Raw genomic sequence first — 19,279 nt, 5'->3', positions numbered from 1 at the left:
CAAATAACATGTGCTTGAATACCACAGTGAAGCTGGGTCCGGACACACAAGCTGGCGTAAGCAGGTGCCAGGAGAAAAGGGATGGGGAACTGTGTGGACAAGAGGGACGCACTGTCCCAACGGACGTCTACGTACCGGCCTGTACGGCAGCTTTGATTTGTTAGAAGAAGTTTTGCTGAGATTAAAGTCTGTTCACCAAGCCCTGACACTCGGATGTCACACAGGCATAAACACTCTTGCCTTTAGATGTGGTAGGACGACACGTCACAGGACATAGTGTGTTTGAAGCATACTGAGGCCTTAAGGCCGTGCGGACAAATGAGACCCAGAATCTACTGCCAGCTCGGTGAGGCGTACTTAGGCACAACAGTGCTTTGAGCTAAATGCTAACTTTAGTATGCTCTCGTGCTCACAATGACAACGCAAACGTGCAGATGTTTAGCAGGTTTACCATGTATGCCATCTGAGGTTAGCGTCTTAGTATGCTAACATTTTTTAATTAGCATTAAACACAAAGTACCGCTGAGGTACAGTACGAGATATTAACGACAACTTATAGTTTTGATCCGATGATGGACGATAAAGGAAAAGTCATCAGATTTATTAGGATTCATAATAATCCATCATCCATCCAATAGTTGAGATACTTCGGTCCCTAGAGCCACGCCGCCAGCGACAAAAGAAAGCAACTTAATAGAGAAGTCATATCCTTACTTGACTGCCACCAGTATGTTCATCTTACTCATATCGTTAAAATTAATTAGACCTTTTTTTCTTTTTTTTGCAGTGAACTGTTGACAGGCTCAGTAAAACCAAAACTACTGCGTGAAACACCTGACATTTGTCACATTGTTTGCCCCCGTTTCTAAGGATGTGTGCATAATGATGGAGGCAGCCGGCCGCTGCCTTCACATGCAGCACGAGTCACAGTAATTACATGTGTGTGAGACTCAAGTCTACTTTTTATATTTCAACTATTGAGTCAGACTATCACAGCAGCTGGTAATATGATTTTGTAAAATAAAAAAGAAGGTAAAGCACACTGTGTGCTGACATGTATTCACACATCCAATTTAATAAAGTATCAAAGTAGACAGGAAATCACTTTGAACTCGGAACCTTTTTTACTCTCATTCTGTCTTGCAATGCCTGCGCGAGAACAAATCAAATCAAAAAAGTAATATGTGAGACAAAGAGTATTTTAATATTTTAGACCAAAAAGACTTAATAACATAAAAGTATTGATGATCATCAATGATTTACGGTGTTGCTGTAGCAGAAAAACAAGATTAGATCAGTGTTGAACAGCAACAGGACATCAATCTTCAAGTCATAGAGACATAAATATGTATTCATTAATATTTATTTATCTTCATTGTTTTTTTTAAATGGTGGGCGAGATTTATTTTGAAATACGTTAATACAGTTACAGTGAAAAGAGCACTACAACAGAGTAAATAACTTGCTGTGGCTGAGGACACAAACATCCAGTATTTCACCATCGCATTCTGAAATCACTTGAAATATTTGAACTATTTATACGCTGCACTTTTTTCCTTCTTTTTGTTTGTGTTTGTTGTGCTGTGTTCTGATGTTTCTGCTGTTTATTATCCTCCGTCTGACTGATACAGGGTTTACATTCTTTCTCTGGAGCACAGTAGAAAAGCCCACGCACAATCATCTTTTAATATCTGCTCAAATCCCTGCTCCTCCTGCCGTCTGAATGGTTCGTACTTTTGATATTTTTTCTCCCTGCTCTTAATGCTGCGATTCAGACGCGCGCCGGTGTCTCACACCCACCTGTCCTTTCAATGCAAATGCTTTCATTTCTCGACGCTCAAGTGGCTAACAAAATACAAGATGAATTAAAAGGAGGGGGGAGAAACAGAAGAAATGATCTTAGCATGTGTGAGTAAGACTCAATACACGACATGTTGCATGGAACATTTCTGTTTCAGTCTTTGATGATGGCAAATAATTCACAGTGGGATGTCACTTTATGCGTACTGGGTGCTCGGGTACACAATAAACCCACTAAAATCAGTTTGTCTGTCATTTAAAATAAACTTTCTTCAAAACAAGCGATTTATGTGCCATTTTGGGAACACAACTCAACACACCGATGACCTCAGTATGTAATCGCTCCAGTGATTCATAGATTACTTGTGTGAATAGAGACTTCTAATTGCTTTACCTCCATTTTAACTATAAAATCTTAAGTACATAACATTCAATCTGAATTGACTTCATGTTAGAATGAAATCTACTTTCTATTGGAGAAATAGTCCCAGTCAAAAATGGTTGACAGTGTGTTCTGTGGTTTATAAAGAGTAACACGAACACTGTTTCTGAAAAAAATGCAGTTGAGATTTCCAATTAAACTTTTCACAGTTTTCAGCACCACAATCACCTCCACTGAGTTGAGGTGGAGGCAGAAACCTAAGCAACTGAAACTATCTGCATTATCAGATACCACAAGGGCCAGAGAGTTTTTGTTTTTCTTTGATGGGCCAACCTTTTAATACGTCAAAGGATAAGTCTGGTGTTATTCAATATGTTTCTTATTGTCAAACAATGTGTTAGTCCACCTCTCAACACTTTCTGACTTCCTAAAACAGCTGGGCGCTGTAGCTTTTTGCAAATGTTATTCTAACAGGAGTAAACTGTGCATTGGTTGAGGACTATTTTCAGTAGCAGATTAATACATTTACAAATTAATTTAGTGCTCTATTGAATTTCAACAGCAGGACGGTGCATGTGGGATTGACTCAAAAGTAAACTGCAGCGCACACGTTCATCATAATGAAGGAACATGTTGGGCTAGACCAGACTTTTCCTTTAAGACAACAGTCAGGAGGCTGGAGGTGAAAAGCCAGAGGGGAAGAGAGGAGTAAAACATGGCCAATAGTCAAACATAACAGGATCTCGATTTCTCTCGCAGGGCTCGTAGTCATTTACTGTCAACTGTTCCCAGGACATCAAATGGGTTACGTATATATGAAAGCAACAGCATTTTTCAGCGGATCCTTTTCATCACCTTGTAACATCATGAGACATGTGCCGAAAACAAAGAATCTACTGTAGTCTGATTTCAAGGCAGAAGGGACCGCACAGAGGACCATCCACTTCCAGGAAGCTTTGGAGAATGTTGGCTTGGGAGTCTGACATTCAACAGACAGACGCAGCAGGCCTCCTAAACACGTTTTATTGCAGTCTTTTTTTGTGTGTGTTCAGCGTGTTAATGAATTGACTATGATCAATATGGCTCAATGACTCATGATGCAGTTTACCTCAGAAGCGACTCAGCTGTGTTTTTAGGGTCGAAAAAGGCTCAATAGGCATGTGCCACTTTCACCACACATCATTTCAACTCCGTCTTTTGACACTTCAAATCAGTTCTGCATTGACAAAGCCCATTGCATAACACTTTAACACTAGTACTTTGGTGTTTTATTCTCTGCAGTGAAAAAGCTAAACAAGTTCTACTTTATAGATTAGTTTAAATGACAACCTGTCAGGTTTAAAAAAGGAGTGGTTGTTCATAGACGAATCTGGGTTGAAGCCGGAAGCAAACAAGCCACAATTACTGCTTAGACACCTCACTTTTAAACCCACGTAATAACACTCAAGTGCATGAAAGGATTTTGCTTTTCAACTGCTTTTACCAAGAAGCTTGACCAGGATATCCTGCAGAGCCCATTAAATGCTGAAAGTATAATCATCCAATGCAATAAAAGGGAAGGTTATAATCTAATCTTTTAAAGAATAATAATAATAATAATAATAATAATAATCTTTTTTTCAATGATTTTTAGTTCAGTTTTAGGCCAGTATAGTCCAGCTGCACTACCAGGTGTGTCCAGTATTGTGTGTGTATGTATGCATTATCTTATTAATAATGATTAATAATGTTAATTTTACCATGCACATTAGGGTGAAACACTTTTAGGAATGTGCAGTTATCTTTGGTGTGAAAGAGCATCATTGTGTTTCCACATTGTGTCTCCCATAGCTCCTGTAAGTGATTAAGTGGTCCTACGAATACCGCCCACCCCTGCTCAAAGAGTTACACTATACATGATCATGTGACTGATTTCCTGTTGGATTTTGGCATACCATGCAGGTTTGGAATATCCTCATGCGTCATCTGATGTCTTTCATCTCTTCCAATAAACTTATAACAACCTTTTCTGGAGAAGGTCCAACTCCATCTGTACATCATTAATAGTTGCTTATGCAACAGAGCCTTGTTTGGATATGTACATAATGTACTGTACCCTGTATTTTTCTCTCCTTTACGTTTAAGACCTGCTGAAGGCATTGTAGCTTTCTCAGTTGTTTTCAACTATCTAACTATATCTACTATAACCCTCCAGGGAAGCAAAGTATACTCCATGTAAATGTTTTGTATTAACAGTCTTCTATGAATCTGTTTTCTATCAAGCAGGTTTGGCATGTAGCAGTGACAGGGTGCACCTAGGACAAGTCATCAGTCTTATCACAGGCGGATGAACACATTCACAACTTTGGAGTTTCCATTTCACCCTGTGCGTCTTAAACCTGTGGCAGGAAACCCGGGCACCCAGAGGAAACCCTCACAAAAACTACATATGCAGCACATACCATATACATATATATATATGACTGCTGTAAACATATTCTGACTCAACCAACGCAGACCCATTGCAATATACATCTCAGACCATTAACCATGTGTGGAGAAAGGTCTGATGATGCGAGACTAAACGTGACATGCTTTTTTTGTTTATTTAACTTTGACTTGATCTCCTGCTACTTAATAAGCTAAATTATGCATTCGCCGAACGCTCTTCCGTATAAGCTTTGATGTGTCCTCTCATAAAAACTAACGCCCTCACGCACGCACGCACACACAAAATAAGGGAACACACCACAAGAAGACATGTACAAATGCAAGCGCACATACACACAAAGCATTGCTGTAACTAAGGCATATGGCATAGGTCAAAAGTGCACGCGCAGTCACAAAAAAAGGCTGCATCTGTATTGAAGCCTCATGAAAGGAAAGTCAATTCTGATTGCCAGGGCAGTTACAAGATGACTCACAAAGCTGTGACACCATGTTTAAGAGTTTGCTTTATGGGGGCACGGCAGTCGGGCTGTCTTCTCACAGCTGTTCTGCTGCACTTTTACAGCTGTCATTGAGGAACTGCTGCAGGTGTTTCTGCTGCATTAATCTTTCATATCCACCAAGGAAACTATCAAACAAAACCATCCAAAGAGGACCACAGAGAGTACAGAATTCTAACATAAAATGGCAGGGTTCAGAGATTTTTTGGGAGGGAAAGCATGACATGCTTTCTAGCAAACCGTCTTTGTGGCTGGGAGACTGCGTCGCATGTAGAAAACACACAAAACTGCCGAACTTGATCTGGCAGGGTTCAAGATCTTCTGCTTTTAAAATGCTGTAGTAGCTTCAATAGCTTCTTTCTTTTCTCAACATACACAAATACACAAAGATCTGTGGGTGACTAACTCCTGTTACAGCAGTATACTCAAGTGTGTTTCACCTTCTTAAGTGTTTTGTCAAAAATGTTCACTCTGAAAATTTGAGGTGAGTAACACATGAACTATTTAGTAGAAGTTAAGTCAAAGCTCAAACAGGAGTAAACTGCATTTGATAGGGACTATTTTCAGCAGCGGATTAATACACATTTGGTGCTCTAGTATTTAGCAGCAGGATGTCACCCAGTGCAACAGTGTGGCTCATTGTGTTTTTAATGGACAACAATGGAGCTCTATGACACAGAGGAAGAAGATATATCAGGCTTTGGATACACAGACAATACTTGTTAATGGGATCAATTAATTGTTGGTTTTGGTCATTTCATGGGATTTGTTGGCAAATAGAAAATGATAGAATACCACCAGACTGAGAGGCTGAAGGTGAACAGACAGAGGGGAAGAGAGGAGTGAAATGTCCCACATCAGTGGAGTAAATGACCAGTATCTGAACATAACAGTGTCTCGATTTCAGATGAACAACTTAGTAGAACTCAAGTAAAAGCTAAGAATCTAAAACTCTCAGTGAATGTATTATTTTCACAGCCTATAAAGAAAATCTACTCTTGCTACACTAACAAAGAGAAGTAACAGCAAGAAGTGTAGCAGGATGTTAACATAGTTCTGACAGTAATATGTTACTTTGTTTATTTCATGTTTCTGTCCACTTGGTGGATGTAAGTCCAATATTCGCACTCCTCTTAGCTGTTTTTTGGTCCATACCAACTCCTGAGGGAAGTATCAGGCTCTTTAACTGCCAAATGCTCCATTGTGTTCACCAGCTAGTTCCGTACTGTGTCTGTCTACAGTTTGCCATTGGGCAGTAGTGTACTGTGGGTTTTTAGAGCTTTCATGCTGAAAACAACTGCCTGCTGTCTACAAAAACAACGCTGACAAGAGTGAGAGTGAATCAAAACAGTAAAGTTGCGAGCCAGAGAAAGAAAAAAAAAAAAAAGAGCTGAAAGATGCTAAAAAAGCTCTGTGGAGATAAGGGGAACTGCAGAGTCAGGTGATAATTCTCTATAAATGAATTTATATGAGCGACACCTGCAACGATTAGCCAATTCATTGATCAGTTGATCGAAACAAAATGAATTTCCAACTACTTGGATAATCAATAAATTGTTTCAGTCATTTTTCAAGCAAAATGTCAAACATTGGCTTGTTCCAGCTTCTTAAATGTGAGGATTTGCTGCTTTTCTTTGTCATTTATGATAGTAAATGATGAGTCTTTGGGTTTTGGACTGTTGGTTGGACAAAAGAAGCAATTTGAAGATGTCACTTTGGGCTATGGGAAATTGTGATGGGTATTTCTAATCTTAATAGATGATTAATAGATTAATCGATAATGAAAATAATCTTTAGTTGAAGCCCTAACGTAGTAATTTGATCCATTCTTAATACAAAAATATTGATTATAGTGTATGGGTACATTATTATGGAGTATACTGTGGGTTATGTGGTACTGTGCAGGCAGTATATGAGCACTCAGAATAAGGACTGGTCTCCGTCTGTCTGTCCTTTATGGTCAATTTGTGGACATTAAGAAAGTTCAGGGAACGTTGGATACAGCAGTCACCATCATTTTTAAGATTACAACTGTTTGTGTAGAATGACATCTTTACTATTGTCTTATTTTTCTATTATAACAACTCAATGTGGAACCTTTTTATTTGACATAAAGGTCTGATAAACCTTATTTTAACCTCAATAAATTGATGGCACATTATTTTGAGATACTGATAGAAATATCATAAACCAGGGCACCGGAGGCCTGGGGCCGGTACGATTCCTGGACTGGCAGGACCCCTAATCTTCTAGCTACTCCAGTGGAGCTGCTCACTGACCAGCAAATCAGACTGGTTGTACTGGGCAGCTTCCAGGTGTGACTGTGTGTGACTGTACGAGTGTGATCAGGGCAAGAGCCTAGCTCTTAGTGAAACTTCCCTGAATAAATAAATACTTTTTAAAAACATCACAGCCAAGAACATCAAGTGTCCACTGCTGGCGTTTGCTTTGTCTTTTACATTTTGAGCCATTAAGTCCTTTACACAACAGCAGGAGATTGAAAACCAAAGTGAGCAAATGTCCTCTAAAAACCTCATGCATATCTTAAAGTTCAAAAGAAAAAGTGAACTAAGATTTAAAAGGCAATTATGCTGCTCTTCTCCCACCTTGGGCTTCGTCCCATGAGTAGAGTTCAGTTAGAACTACACAGCCCTTGGTTCACTAGGCACCGATCAAAACATCACTTCAAAAAGACACTGCAGAGATGAAGATGGAGATACACTTTGGCTGGCAGATTTTTCATACCAAATAGAGGGGTGGTAGGCAACCGGGATTAGCACTCATGGTTCGTGACGCAACGTGCGGAGGATCAGCCATGCGGATGAAAACGCTTTAAAAATTAAAGGTTCCCATCTGCAAGAGGTTGCTGCTCCGAGTCTTCCCAGCATTGGACTCGCTCTGCTTTAGAGGGCTGGTTGAATGACTGAACAGGTTAATGCGACATTACACAAACAAGAGCTCGCTCCCTGCCTTCCGCTGTTTGGAAACAGGGAAGAGCAAAAGGTTCAAGTGGTCATTATGGATCTTGAAATGTTTTGTGAAAAAGGGTAAATATTTCAAAGTGCCGGAAGTCTGACACCATGCCTTGTGTTGACATATTAATAAAAGCAAAAAGCTGTTTTGGACCTCTTTCAAGTGTTAAAAAATTTAATACTAGAAGCGCAATACCAGTGTCAGGGCATCAGAGGACTGGGCAAGTCAAACATCATGTTCTGAAACATAGCCACTGCAAACAGCACAGCTACATGACAAGATCATCTCAAGGCCAGCTGAGGAGCAAAGAATGGGATTTTATTACTGATGCTGCCGATTTGCATTAAATTTCAGTGGTCTTTAATTTATTTTATGCCGATTTCCCAATTATCATGCAGGCATCATTGATTACCCGTCATTAAAAATCCAATAAAAAATGTTTTGGTTATTATAGTGTCAGAATACAGGTACTGTTACACCCTCAATGTTACATGGCTAACAAGTGGCTGGAATTATCTGTACACTGGCAGAAGTTCTTTATCTCACAATGACCTAGAAATAATCCACTTGACAAATTTAGGATTTTAGCGCATGTAAATGTGAGAAAGTAAGTAAGAATTTACTTCTTTATCCCTTTAAGACAGGAATTCCCTCTGTGTAAATGTAAGACAGTAATTTGCTATTTTACTTATCCCTATAAAACATGCAGGGTATGGATTAAGTAAAGTAAAACATCACTGTTAAGTCCCAACACAGTGAGAGGTCTTAGTAAGTCCCCAGAGGGATAAAAGGAAGAGGACATTACTTGAAAATAAAATAAAAAACTGGTATATATCCAAACAAGATTTAGGTATTATCTCTTTGATGAATTACTTATGTCTCACATTAAGCCAGGCTACAGGCAAAGCCAGCACCTCTCAATACAACGCATCATATTCGTCAAACGTGCAAAAAGATGGTGGTGACGAGACAAGATATTTTAAGAAGCCAATGCCAAACGGCTCTCTCTTCTTTGAAACAAAACTTTTGCAGCTGGAAAACTATTTAATATGTCTGTTTTTGAAATATAAATCTCTTTTGGTTAAATAATACTTTAGAATGAAAACTCTGAATTACAGACGTAGAGCTTTGTGTAGGGCTGCAACTAACAATTATTTTCTGTATGAATTAAAATGCTCAATTTTCTATCAATTGCAGGGACCCTTGGGAGTGTTTGACCACTCATAGAGCCATGGAGCAACGTTTTTAAGAGTTGGTCCCTGTTTTGTTTGTATCACGCACGTGCACGAGGATACCGGTTTCACCTTGCTACACTGATGGACAGCTGTTGTCAGTTTTGCACATAGAAGCTAGCAATTCGCCAGGCAATGAAGAAGACTGCAAACATAGATATAAACAATGCCCGATTTAAAATATTCTTTAAAAATCGACTTTGCAATTGTTTAATGAGGAGGGAAATTAATTCAACACGTTTGTCAGACATCAAGGATACACACGCTGCAACTTGTACTGTTACACTTTGCTTGTTTGCAAGAAAATTCCACAAGGTACCTTTAAATCTTTCAGACAATATATTGCAAAAAAATAGTGAGGAAATAATTATAATTTTCCAGAGAGACTAACAATGATATAAAACAGAAAAAAGCAGTAAATCCTTACTATTACGAAGCTGGAAGCAGAAAATTACAAAAATTTCAGATTAATTATCAATAATAGTTGCCATTCATTTTCTGTCAATCGCCTAATCAATCTATATCTATCTTATTTAGTTGGTTCATTTTCTAGACTTAATTTCAGAATGAGGCACAGTATCGGTTTGTATGCCACTGTCCACATGCAAGTATTGATTATTAGATAATAAACAAAAGGCCATTCTCATTGAGCATTATATATTTCTACTGTTATATCTCAAGTAGATTTCTGTAAACATTTCTGAAAAATCTAAGGTTTGGTGCACTGTGGCCCAAGAAGGGACATTTTCAGAGAGCATCTGTAGGCCATATAATCAAGGGAAGAACCGGCGTCACAAAGAAGTTGAACCATTGACTTTGCAGTTGGAGAAAGATCCGACTTAACTGTGTGACTGGGGTCTTGATACAGATTACAGTGAAGCCACTTCACCTCTAATATCAACAACAATCCGTCCTGTTTCAACACCTCGTCTCAAAAGTCACCTGCTGTAAGTCAGTCCTTGCACCGGCACCGGCCACTTAACACAAACCAGCCGTGACAACAAGGAGTGAGAAAGCTAGCAGGCAAAATCACCTTTTTGTTGTGTCAAAGCAAGTGTGCTCAGAGCTCAGTGAAGAAGAGGGTCTCAATCACAACTCATCGTGTCTGCACTCAGACAGTAACCCGGCGAGAGGGATTCCAGTTTGACAGAAGCGGACAGGCAGCCGGTGTTCCCCAGAGAGGCGAGAACAAACTTGTTGGGCGAGTTGCAGTAACGGACATCAACGGTTACTTGTAAACTTCTATATCAGAGGTGCAACAGTGCTCTTTGTTTGTCTACCAACAAAAGCTATCTACACGGTCAATTTGATTAATACATTATCACATGCATTACTTCTGACAGGAGGCAGCGTTTTAAACCGTCACCGGGTGTCAGTTTTAAATTGCAAATCATTCTTTCATCAGCGACGGGAACAGTATTAGAACGTGTTTTACAGCAACAGTCTACCTGACTCTGTGTCAGTTTTTTAACACAAGGAGCGCTCCGTTTGTTAAAGGCCAGAACATTTCAGACCTGTTTGTACAGGGAGCTATCAGACAGCCAGTGGAAAGCCCCTTATAATTAGGCTAATTACAGAGAGGGATAATATGAAGGTTAATCAAATGATAAACATGGCAAATAAAGATTTGTTTTCCCCATTAGCTATTGTGAAGACCCCACCAGTTGATAACCATTACAAATGAGATTTGGAGCTGTGACTACTACAAAGAGTAACAATTCCCACCCCCACCATCCCGCACCACCCCGCACCACCTCCCTGAGCAAAGCTGAAGAAAAAACAGAATAACGGGTGATAAATGAAAAGGTACCTACACTGCTTTCATTTAACAGTTCAGACATCATGTGAAATGTATTCAACTTGAAAATAGCTTCAAGGTGTGAAAAAAACTACTACTGTACATCTGAGACTACTTGGATTCATTACAGAAAACTTCACTACGTATGGAAGATGTGTGGTAACTACAAAAACTGGAGGTGTTCAGTGTGCCATTTTCAGGTTTCTCTCTTTGTTTAAGATATGTTTTGAGACTATCATAGACCTTTGGCTCTCTGATTTGATTCACTGTTTCGCTCTTTTTTAATGTGTTTGTTTATGGGTAAGCATGCGTTGTGTATGCATGGATGGATCACTGAACAGGCACACTGGGCACAGGCCCAAGGCCTGAGGGGTCAGGGGACCCCAGGGGACCACAAAGGTGCAAAACAACCACAAAGAGACTAACATCAGTTAGTTATTACTACAAAGAGACCCAAAATGGCTGCAAAGAGATGCAAAAGGACAACAAAATGACAACAAAGAGACACTATAAACAGAAGAAATTACTATAAACAGTGTGGGTTCCTGTGTAGGAGGGGTGGGGGGCCTTTTATTTTTTGTCTGTGCCCGGGTGCACATTGTTTCATAATCTGTCCATGCATGTATGTGTGAATGCACAGTACGACTGTGCAGGCATCTGTGTATACGCATGTATGTATGTGCTTTTTTATGACTTGTACTTGATATTAACTGTCACTGCAGGTCTTTAATATGACTTGTGTGATTTGTTTTTATGTTGCTATGTGCCAAAGACAGGTTTCTACTGCAGGTCTTCACGGTCACTCTGTTCTAATGAACCAAGACCTCACCCTGGACATAAGTAAGACAGGAAGTTATATTCAGTCTAATCAGGTCAGGTTGGGTCTCGTTTTACTAACACAGGTCTCAGTTCTGTGAGTCAATATGTCAATTACCCGAGTGGATCCAAGTGTGGTCTCTCTCTCGTGTAATTACTTCACCGATTTCTACAGAAATTTCTTATAGTGATTCTCTTCATGGGGAGAGTGCTCTCACAAAACCTTCTTGCTTTTTTCAATCTCGACTTTACCTTTTGCTTTCGTCCGTCATTGCGTCTTTGAAGTTTTTATCTGTGCTAATAAGCTGCACATGTTGTAACATTCCTACACAAAAAGAGGCGAAGAGAAAGTTTGAAGGGTCAAAATACTTTTACTGTTTGAATATGCTCTCTACGTTTCTTTTGTGCTCTTAAGTGCCTCCATTCATTTGCAGAGTTTCGGAATCACAGCAAAAACAAGAATTACATTCCTGCGTCACTTGGGCATAAAAATACCACTTATTCCACTGGATAATAGCTATGTTTGTTAAAATAACACCACAAAACTTCCTAACAAGATTTGCATGACTTTTCTGAACAGCTGTTGAGTAGTTTACTTGAGTTGTTGGCCTTTGCTCCCTAATGACAGCAGCACAACTTTTCTGTAAATATGTGAATCTGACTTTAATGCTGACTGACAGCTTGTATTGGCTTGGGATATATCAAATAGAATTGGATGGCTTGCATGACTGGAGTATGTGCTCCTTGATACTGCAAGTGGTAAGATGCGACGTCTCAGGAGTTTATCTTATCTGAGTCTCAGGAGGTTACTGACTGACAGCTGTAAATATATCACAACACAACCTTAACCATTTCCCGCATACCTCTGTGGTAGATAGCAGACTTGAAAAAATATATTTGCATCAACAAACAAAGAAAAGATCTGTATATTTCACATTTTCAGCAAATCAATAGCAGATGACAGACGATGATCTACCTTCACTTGATTGTAATGGGTAATGTTCGGCTACAGGAGCACATAGGGGTGGATGGCATGAATGTCACACCTCTAAATGAGAACTTAACAACGCTAATCCAATTTCTCAATGCTGTGGCTACATTATTCAAGAACAGTAACCATTATTAAGAAAAGAACTAAGGTAAGGTGTTCAACTGAATAGCAATGCTCAGAAAAAGGGCAGTAATAAATGAATCCTGTATATAATACAGAAGATACAAGGGCAGAACCTTAGAGGCAGACGTGGGACTTAAACTACAGCATTTACATTTCAAATTCGGGTTTTCACATTTGTCTTTTAAAATACTGCCCACCCTCCACCTAGCTTGTAAGATGAAACTGAAGGGACTTGGAGTAGAAAAGTCAAAGTCAACGCAGTGATACTGCGAAGAATAACGATAAAAATCAGCAAAATTACATGTAAAGATAGGAAGATGCACGACAAAGAAGTTTAACGCTTTGACAGGAAAATCAGTTATGCAGTGCCACAAATCAGTAAACAAGACGAAGCGTCTACAGCCACGCTGGGGGCTCCGTGAGGCTTTGTTGAATATTAAATAAATTGGCGTTACCACCATCTGCCGGACTGTCCCTTGCCCCATCTATTCCAGCATCGCCATGGCATGACGGAAATGTTCCTGAATGTAGCGTGAATAGTGAAAATCACTAGCGGTGCCTGAAAGGTTATCCCAGTAATTTACCAGGAACTATGTGTGAAAGAGGTTTATGTATTAGATTGCATCTTGGCTGAATGTTCCTTATTTGCTCACATTACATTGTAGAGAAACATGTAAACAATACAATTAAAATAATTAAATTATCTTAATCTAATTTGACGATGACAACAGTGGCCAACATGTTGATTTTTTTTGGCCAACTCTCTCTTAAGGATCTCATACTTCCTGTGTATGGTGTGTGCGATTACTGATTTAACATCCAAACTGCCTTGCTGAGCAGCTTCAGGGGGAACATTGGTCCTTGCCTCCAAAAATGTCAAACAGCTGTGTTGTGCTCGTGATGGCTCGAAATTAAATCAAACTGTTAATCCAGAAAACTACAGAGGTGACAATGAAGGGCCATTATTCAACACTGGCCTATAGCTACATATGTCACTCTCGGATAGGTAGCTAATAAGTGCCTTTGGTTTTGGAACGGATCGGGGCAAAGTCAACAAAGTAAAGCTTGTCTGGGAGGAAGAGAAAAAAAAACAGGGAGTGAGAGGAGCTGCAGACTTGCCTTGAACAGATAAAACATCACATCCAGCCTTCATTAATTGGCCTCATCTGACAGGCATTATCCTAGGGCCTCTTATTACAGCAGAGGAAATGCTTATCATACAACAGTAAGACTTTTTTGCTGTAGCTACCTGCATGGACTGGAGCAAAAAAAACGAGTATGGTACCATCTACAACCTTGATGTGTTAATTGCCGCCTTTCATTTCGGAAATGAGCACTTGATGTTAAGAAGTGACTCTCAGCGGGGTCTGCTGGTAGACTGATACTGGAGAAGCTCCTCTCTCTGTTTTAACTATTTGTTCACTGTGGTGGAAGCAGTCCTTCTACAGATGTATCATGAAGCAAAATGGCAAACAGTGAGAAGACTTGGACTGTAGCAAACATGCAATATAGCTGGGCGTTTCAAGGACAGTCTACGGCGTGAGTCTAAGGGATAATTAAGTTGACTGGGGTTTCGCTGTTAAAAAAAAAAAAAAAAAAAGAAGAGAGACAAAGACTGTCTAAAAACTTTCTAAAATGTAATTTATGAGGACACGGACTGACTGGAATCCTCATCTCATGAGAAAAGTATGAACTGCAAGAGGACACATTTTAGCGTTGGACAGGAGTTAATTATGATCCTGAACTCACAAACAAGTCAAGTGACCGGCCGTACGGCTGCAACCGCTAGCGCTGGTGAAGACTGAAGGGATGAAATATGATAGAAGGGAGGCAGGCGTGTAATTTGGGGGATCAAACTGTCAGCCGTGTGTATCTTTATAATGGTATGTGTGTGGTGTAGGAGTTGTAAATCAGCTATGAATGCATGCTTATTTAAAACCAATGGTGATTGGGAGGGATATGGCTATCTCAGTGCATTTTTAATCAGGTTGAAAATGCATCTAGTGCTCTCTTTGTGACACCACTACAACATGATGCCTGTGTACAGTAGAGCTTTGTCTGTTACTGATAAAAGAATTAACTGAATTGATATGAAAAGATAAATACCATCAGTGTTTTCAACTTGCACACTAATTTGCTATTGTATAATTTCTAACTTATGCAAGAGATGGCAATTAGGAGAACTTATATCCCTGTTTTATTTGGCGAGTCAACCAGACTGTGATACAGTACTTTAATTTTTTTCTTCAGTCAGTTCTGCCTTTGTTATACTGCCAAGAGCTGACAGAGATGTGTCAGCTCCCACTTATGGATTGACGGAATACCAGTAAATTGTAAGTGTGCTTTCACGTCTAACCTGTTTGGCTCAGTTCAAAAACAAACTCTGGTGAGTTTGCCCATTTGATTCAGTTCTTTAGGTCTAATGTGAAAGCCGTCAATCGAACTCTGACCATGCTACCAGAGACTAGCCTGAAAAATTGGGTCTCAGTCCGCTTCCAAGTCCACTCTGGTGTGTGTGTGTTTTTTTTGTTTTTTTGTAGCATGAATATGTGATTTTAGCATGAATTAAAAAGCCAAACCACTATTAAATCCATCTGTTGACAGTGAACTGTTAAGGACGTAATGTACTATATACCTGTATGATGCTTATACTGTTCAGGGTGTTTTTGTTTATTAACACTGTCACAGAGGTGTTAATTCAATTTTATGTTTTAGCATTGAGGTCGTAGTTACTGATACAGTTGTACTGGACTGCATTACATTGAGAGGTGTTTTAAATTATTTTTAATTTTTTATTTATTTAAAGTATTTAAATACAATATTTAGCTATGACCTCAGCAATAAACATGTAATTGAATTTACCCATTTCCCACAATGTCAACAAAAACATAACAAGCATCATGAAAGCAGACTTTATGGCACAACATTCTTCGGGGGTACCAAATAAAGTGGCCACTGAGTGTATTTATACAACATTATTTGGTGACTGATATACACATATGCACGTTAGCACTTGAATGCGGGGATTTTCCCAGATCGATCAGACAGTGAAAAGGAGTTATTCTTCTGCGTATTTTCCCAGTTCCTCATTAGAAAGAAATTGCGAAACAGCAACTATTCCACCACAATATGACAATAAATAATATTACAGTAAGACTCCAACAAATCTCCAAAACTGTCCGATCAATGTGCTACCTGTCAGGCTGTAGAACAGTGTGGACACGAACCAGAGCAGAGCTAAAAGGGAACAATGCATCACTTTTCTTTCTTGGTGTGGACCGAATGAATCACACTTCAGGTGTGAAAGTACCCTAAAGACTCGACTGCTTGAGAGTAACAGTTATTGTGACATGGGCAGAAGTGCAACAACTGTTGGCTCCTTTTCCCTCACCTAAAAAGGATATCGGGCTAATCATTCACCTCCGCAGTAGTATTGTAAATAACAATAAAGCTCTGAAGTCTCAACTTGTGTCAACGTGTAATCTCTCCGACACCCCAAACACTGTGAGATCTGAAGAAGTCAGACTGAATTAACACAAACCTTGCTGTATTGCTAAGAGCTGACAGAGATGCGTCAGTTCCCATTTAGGTTTCTATATTCACAGCAGCAACACTATGGATTTCAAAACAAAAAGAAGCATCTCTACTTATGTAACAAATTAAAGGGCCCTAAAACCCTATTTTCTCTGTCGGCTTCAGACTCAAAACGATGGGTTTCTACGTAAACACGATATTTCCTAATAAAGTTTGAACAGTTTGGGTTATTCAACAGATGTTCTGTATTTGTCTTTTGTCTGTGCTTTTTTCACAAATTTAGAGTGGACAGACTTAGTTGGAAAAAAAGGTAATATGACACATTTCTATGCACCAATCAGGATTTAGCAACATTTGAATTGACAGTGGGTGGGTTGTTAGCTTGATGATGCCAGTCAATCAAATCCAACCGAACCACACCCACACATTCCTGATGAAGCAGATTAGCTGAGTTTTTGACTCTTAATAAATAAATAAACAATGTTTTTTTCCTAACTTTAACTTTGAGTGCTGCACATTTCGTAATTGGTATTCAATGTTACAGAGAAATACTTGAAATTAATGTTTTCAGGGCCTTTAAGGTTTGCTCGTTTTGTTAGCGGTTATTCTTAGCAGTCATACAACAGTAAAACACGGCAACATCTAAGGATCTAAGGTATCTAAGGAGAGGTTTACTCTTTACTTGCTGCAAAACAGATATAAAATAACAAACTACTTGAATAGAATATCCTACAGTGGCTGTAAACAACATGTTTCTTTGCAAAAACGCCTGCTGACCAGATGCAGCAATAAGCACATAGTAACACCCTTCATATCTAAACAACAACAGTGATTGAAACTGAACTGTGTAGAGATGAATGGGAAGCAAGACGTAAAAACAGGAGAAAAAAAAGTCACAGAAGGTATAATCCCTATACTGTACCAATGGTGGATTAGCGGATTTCTGGATTTCTCACAGTCACTGCCATATGCTGCTGTAGTGACACCTTTCCAGTCTCACTCAGTGGAGATGCTTAAATCCTTCAGTAAATTAAACCTCATCGAAAAAGTCTTCAAAAGAAAAAAAAAAAAAAAAAAGCTCCTTCAATTACAGACCCTTGGTAAGCTGTTATCAACATAAGCATCAAGGAAAACTCTGTTGCCTTTAGTCCTCTCTTAAAAAACTTCTGTGGATTTATCATTCTGTGACAGTAAACAGATATTTCCCACTTAAGCAAGTTTCCAAACCTTTTCATATCACAGGTATTGAGCTGTTATTTTAATGTTGAACACAGCTTATCCTCCACTGCTACAATGAGCACTGCACATCTATCCCCTTATTCAAACTTCTATTGGGTTTTGGCTTGGGGACATAATCCCCTTCCCCGGCTCGCTCGCTGGCAAAGCCACATAGAATCAACTCATCAATAACACTTTGTTTACTGAATACAGATGACTTTGCTCAGGAATCCCCTCAGCACAGCACAGGATATAAAGACATGAATGAGTGTAAGCTCATGACAATTTCATCTGAGCTGTTTTTAAATACTTGAGCTACCATTTAAGCAATTGCAGCAGACAGAGATTCTGCATTGCAATTGTATCCAAATCATTCGGGCCTGGCCCCGATGAAAGGCTGACAAAAAAAAGCCAGGGTGCCTTACCCCTTTTGCATTGACTTACAGGTATTGCTTCAATTGTACACTCTTTTCTTAAGGAGCAGAAAAAGGACCCAGTGGGTTGGCAGCCACAGCGCAGGTTTCCCCTCACCCTCTCTATATTCTGCAGCGCTGGGCTGCAGGACCACAGATACATAACAATGAGGAGCTTTAGGTCCACAGCTTCATCATGTCACACTGAGCCAGGGTTTCCTCATACTCTCTTTAACACACACAATGCCAACAGCTAAGCTCGCTGTAAGGTTCTCAGCCGCTCCAGGAGACGGTTAATACGAAAACAACAATGAGCGACAAAGAGCTTGAGATTGATTACAAGCTGATAATCTACATTTTAGGGCTTTACCTTATGCCTTGACCTTATGCATCCCCCTGTGATTTTTAGTTTGTTCCATTTCCTGTTTTGTCTTTTAACTTAGGTTGCTTTTGCTGGCTGTACACTCTAAAAACCACTGGGTTAGAAATGGATCCAGGGTGGGCAACATAGCACAGATGCAGTACTGTGTTCACTTAAAACTGGACTCTACAGTGTAACTAACCAAATAAGTCTCTACTGTTCACTCTGTGTTTCAGATGCATGAACTCACTCAGACAACTTTTGTCAAGATATCATCGACGTATCATTATATGCTGTATAAATACACATTCGAAATACTTCTTTAACAGCAATATGATCAGCTGATCCCAGCGCTGTGCAGAAGAACTGCCGTTTATGTAAATAGCAGTACATTAGAAAGTCTCACTTTTTTCCAGCTCTAGCAATTAACACTGTACGTTATATTCTAAAACTGGTCAGATATTTGCTAAAATGCATGTGCACGGTGATCACAAGCAGCAGGAGTCCGTTTCCATTTCTGGTGTAGAAGTAAAAAGACAAAAATAACAGAGTCAGAGCACGTTGTTGCTGAAACTCATAAGGTCAACAAGAGTAAACAATGTGATTTGATTATTCTGATCCACACCAGAGTACATCACATCACAGAGAGATTTCCTTCCACAGCAGATGAGGACTTTAGCTCAGGGATTTCTTGCAGATCGCTTTGACAAA

General features: G+C 39.4%; 1 protein-coding gene across 2 annotated transcripts in view; it reads right to left on the bottom strand.

Annotated features, from left to right (window-relative positions):
- Positions 1 to 19,279, bottom strand: part of lpp (LIM domain containing preferred translocation partner in lipoma) — a 129,218-nt gene that overhangs the window by 82,943 nt on the left and 26,996 nt on the right. Inside the window, exon 1 of one of the 2 annotated variants that reach the window (XM_070909097.1) lies at positions 7,237 to 7,250. The exons of the other annotated variant lie outside the window; for it this stretch is intronic. The gene's annotated coding sequence lies outside the window, so the exon portion shown is untranslated. Of the gene's footprint in view, positions 1 to 7,236; positions 7,251 to 19,279 lie in introns of those variants that run through there. 2 annotated transcript variants of the gene reach the window in all.

This window comes from Enoplosus armatus, chromosome 7 (genome assembly GCF_043641665.1).
Source record: "Enoplosus armatus isolate fEnoArm2 chromosome 7, fEnoArm2.hap1, whole genome shotgun sequence".
Classification (NCBI taxonomy): Eukaryota; Metazoa; Chordata; class Actinopteri; order Centrarchiformes; family Enoplosidae; genus Enoplosus; species Enoplosus armatus.
This window is presented reverse-complemented; position numbering and strand designations above follow the sequence as displayed.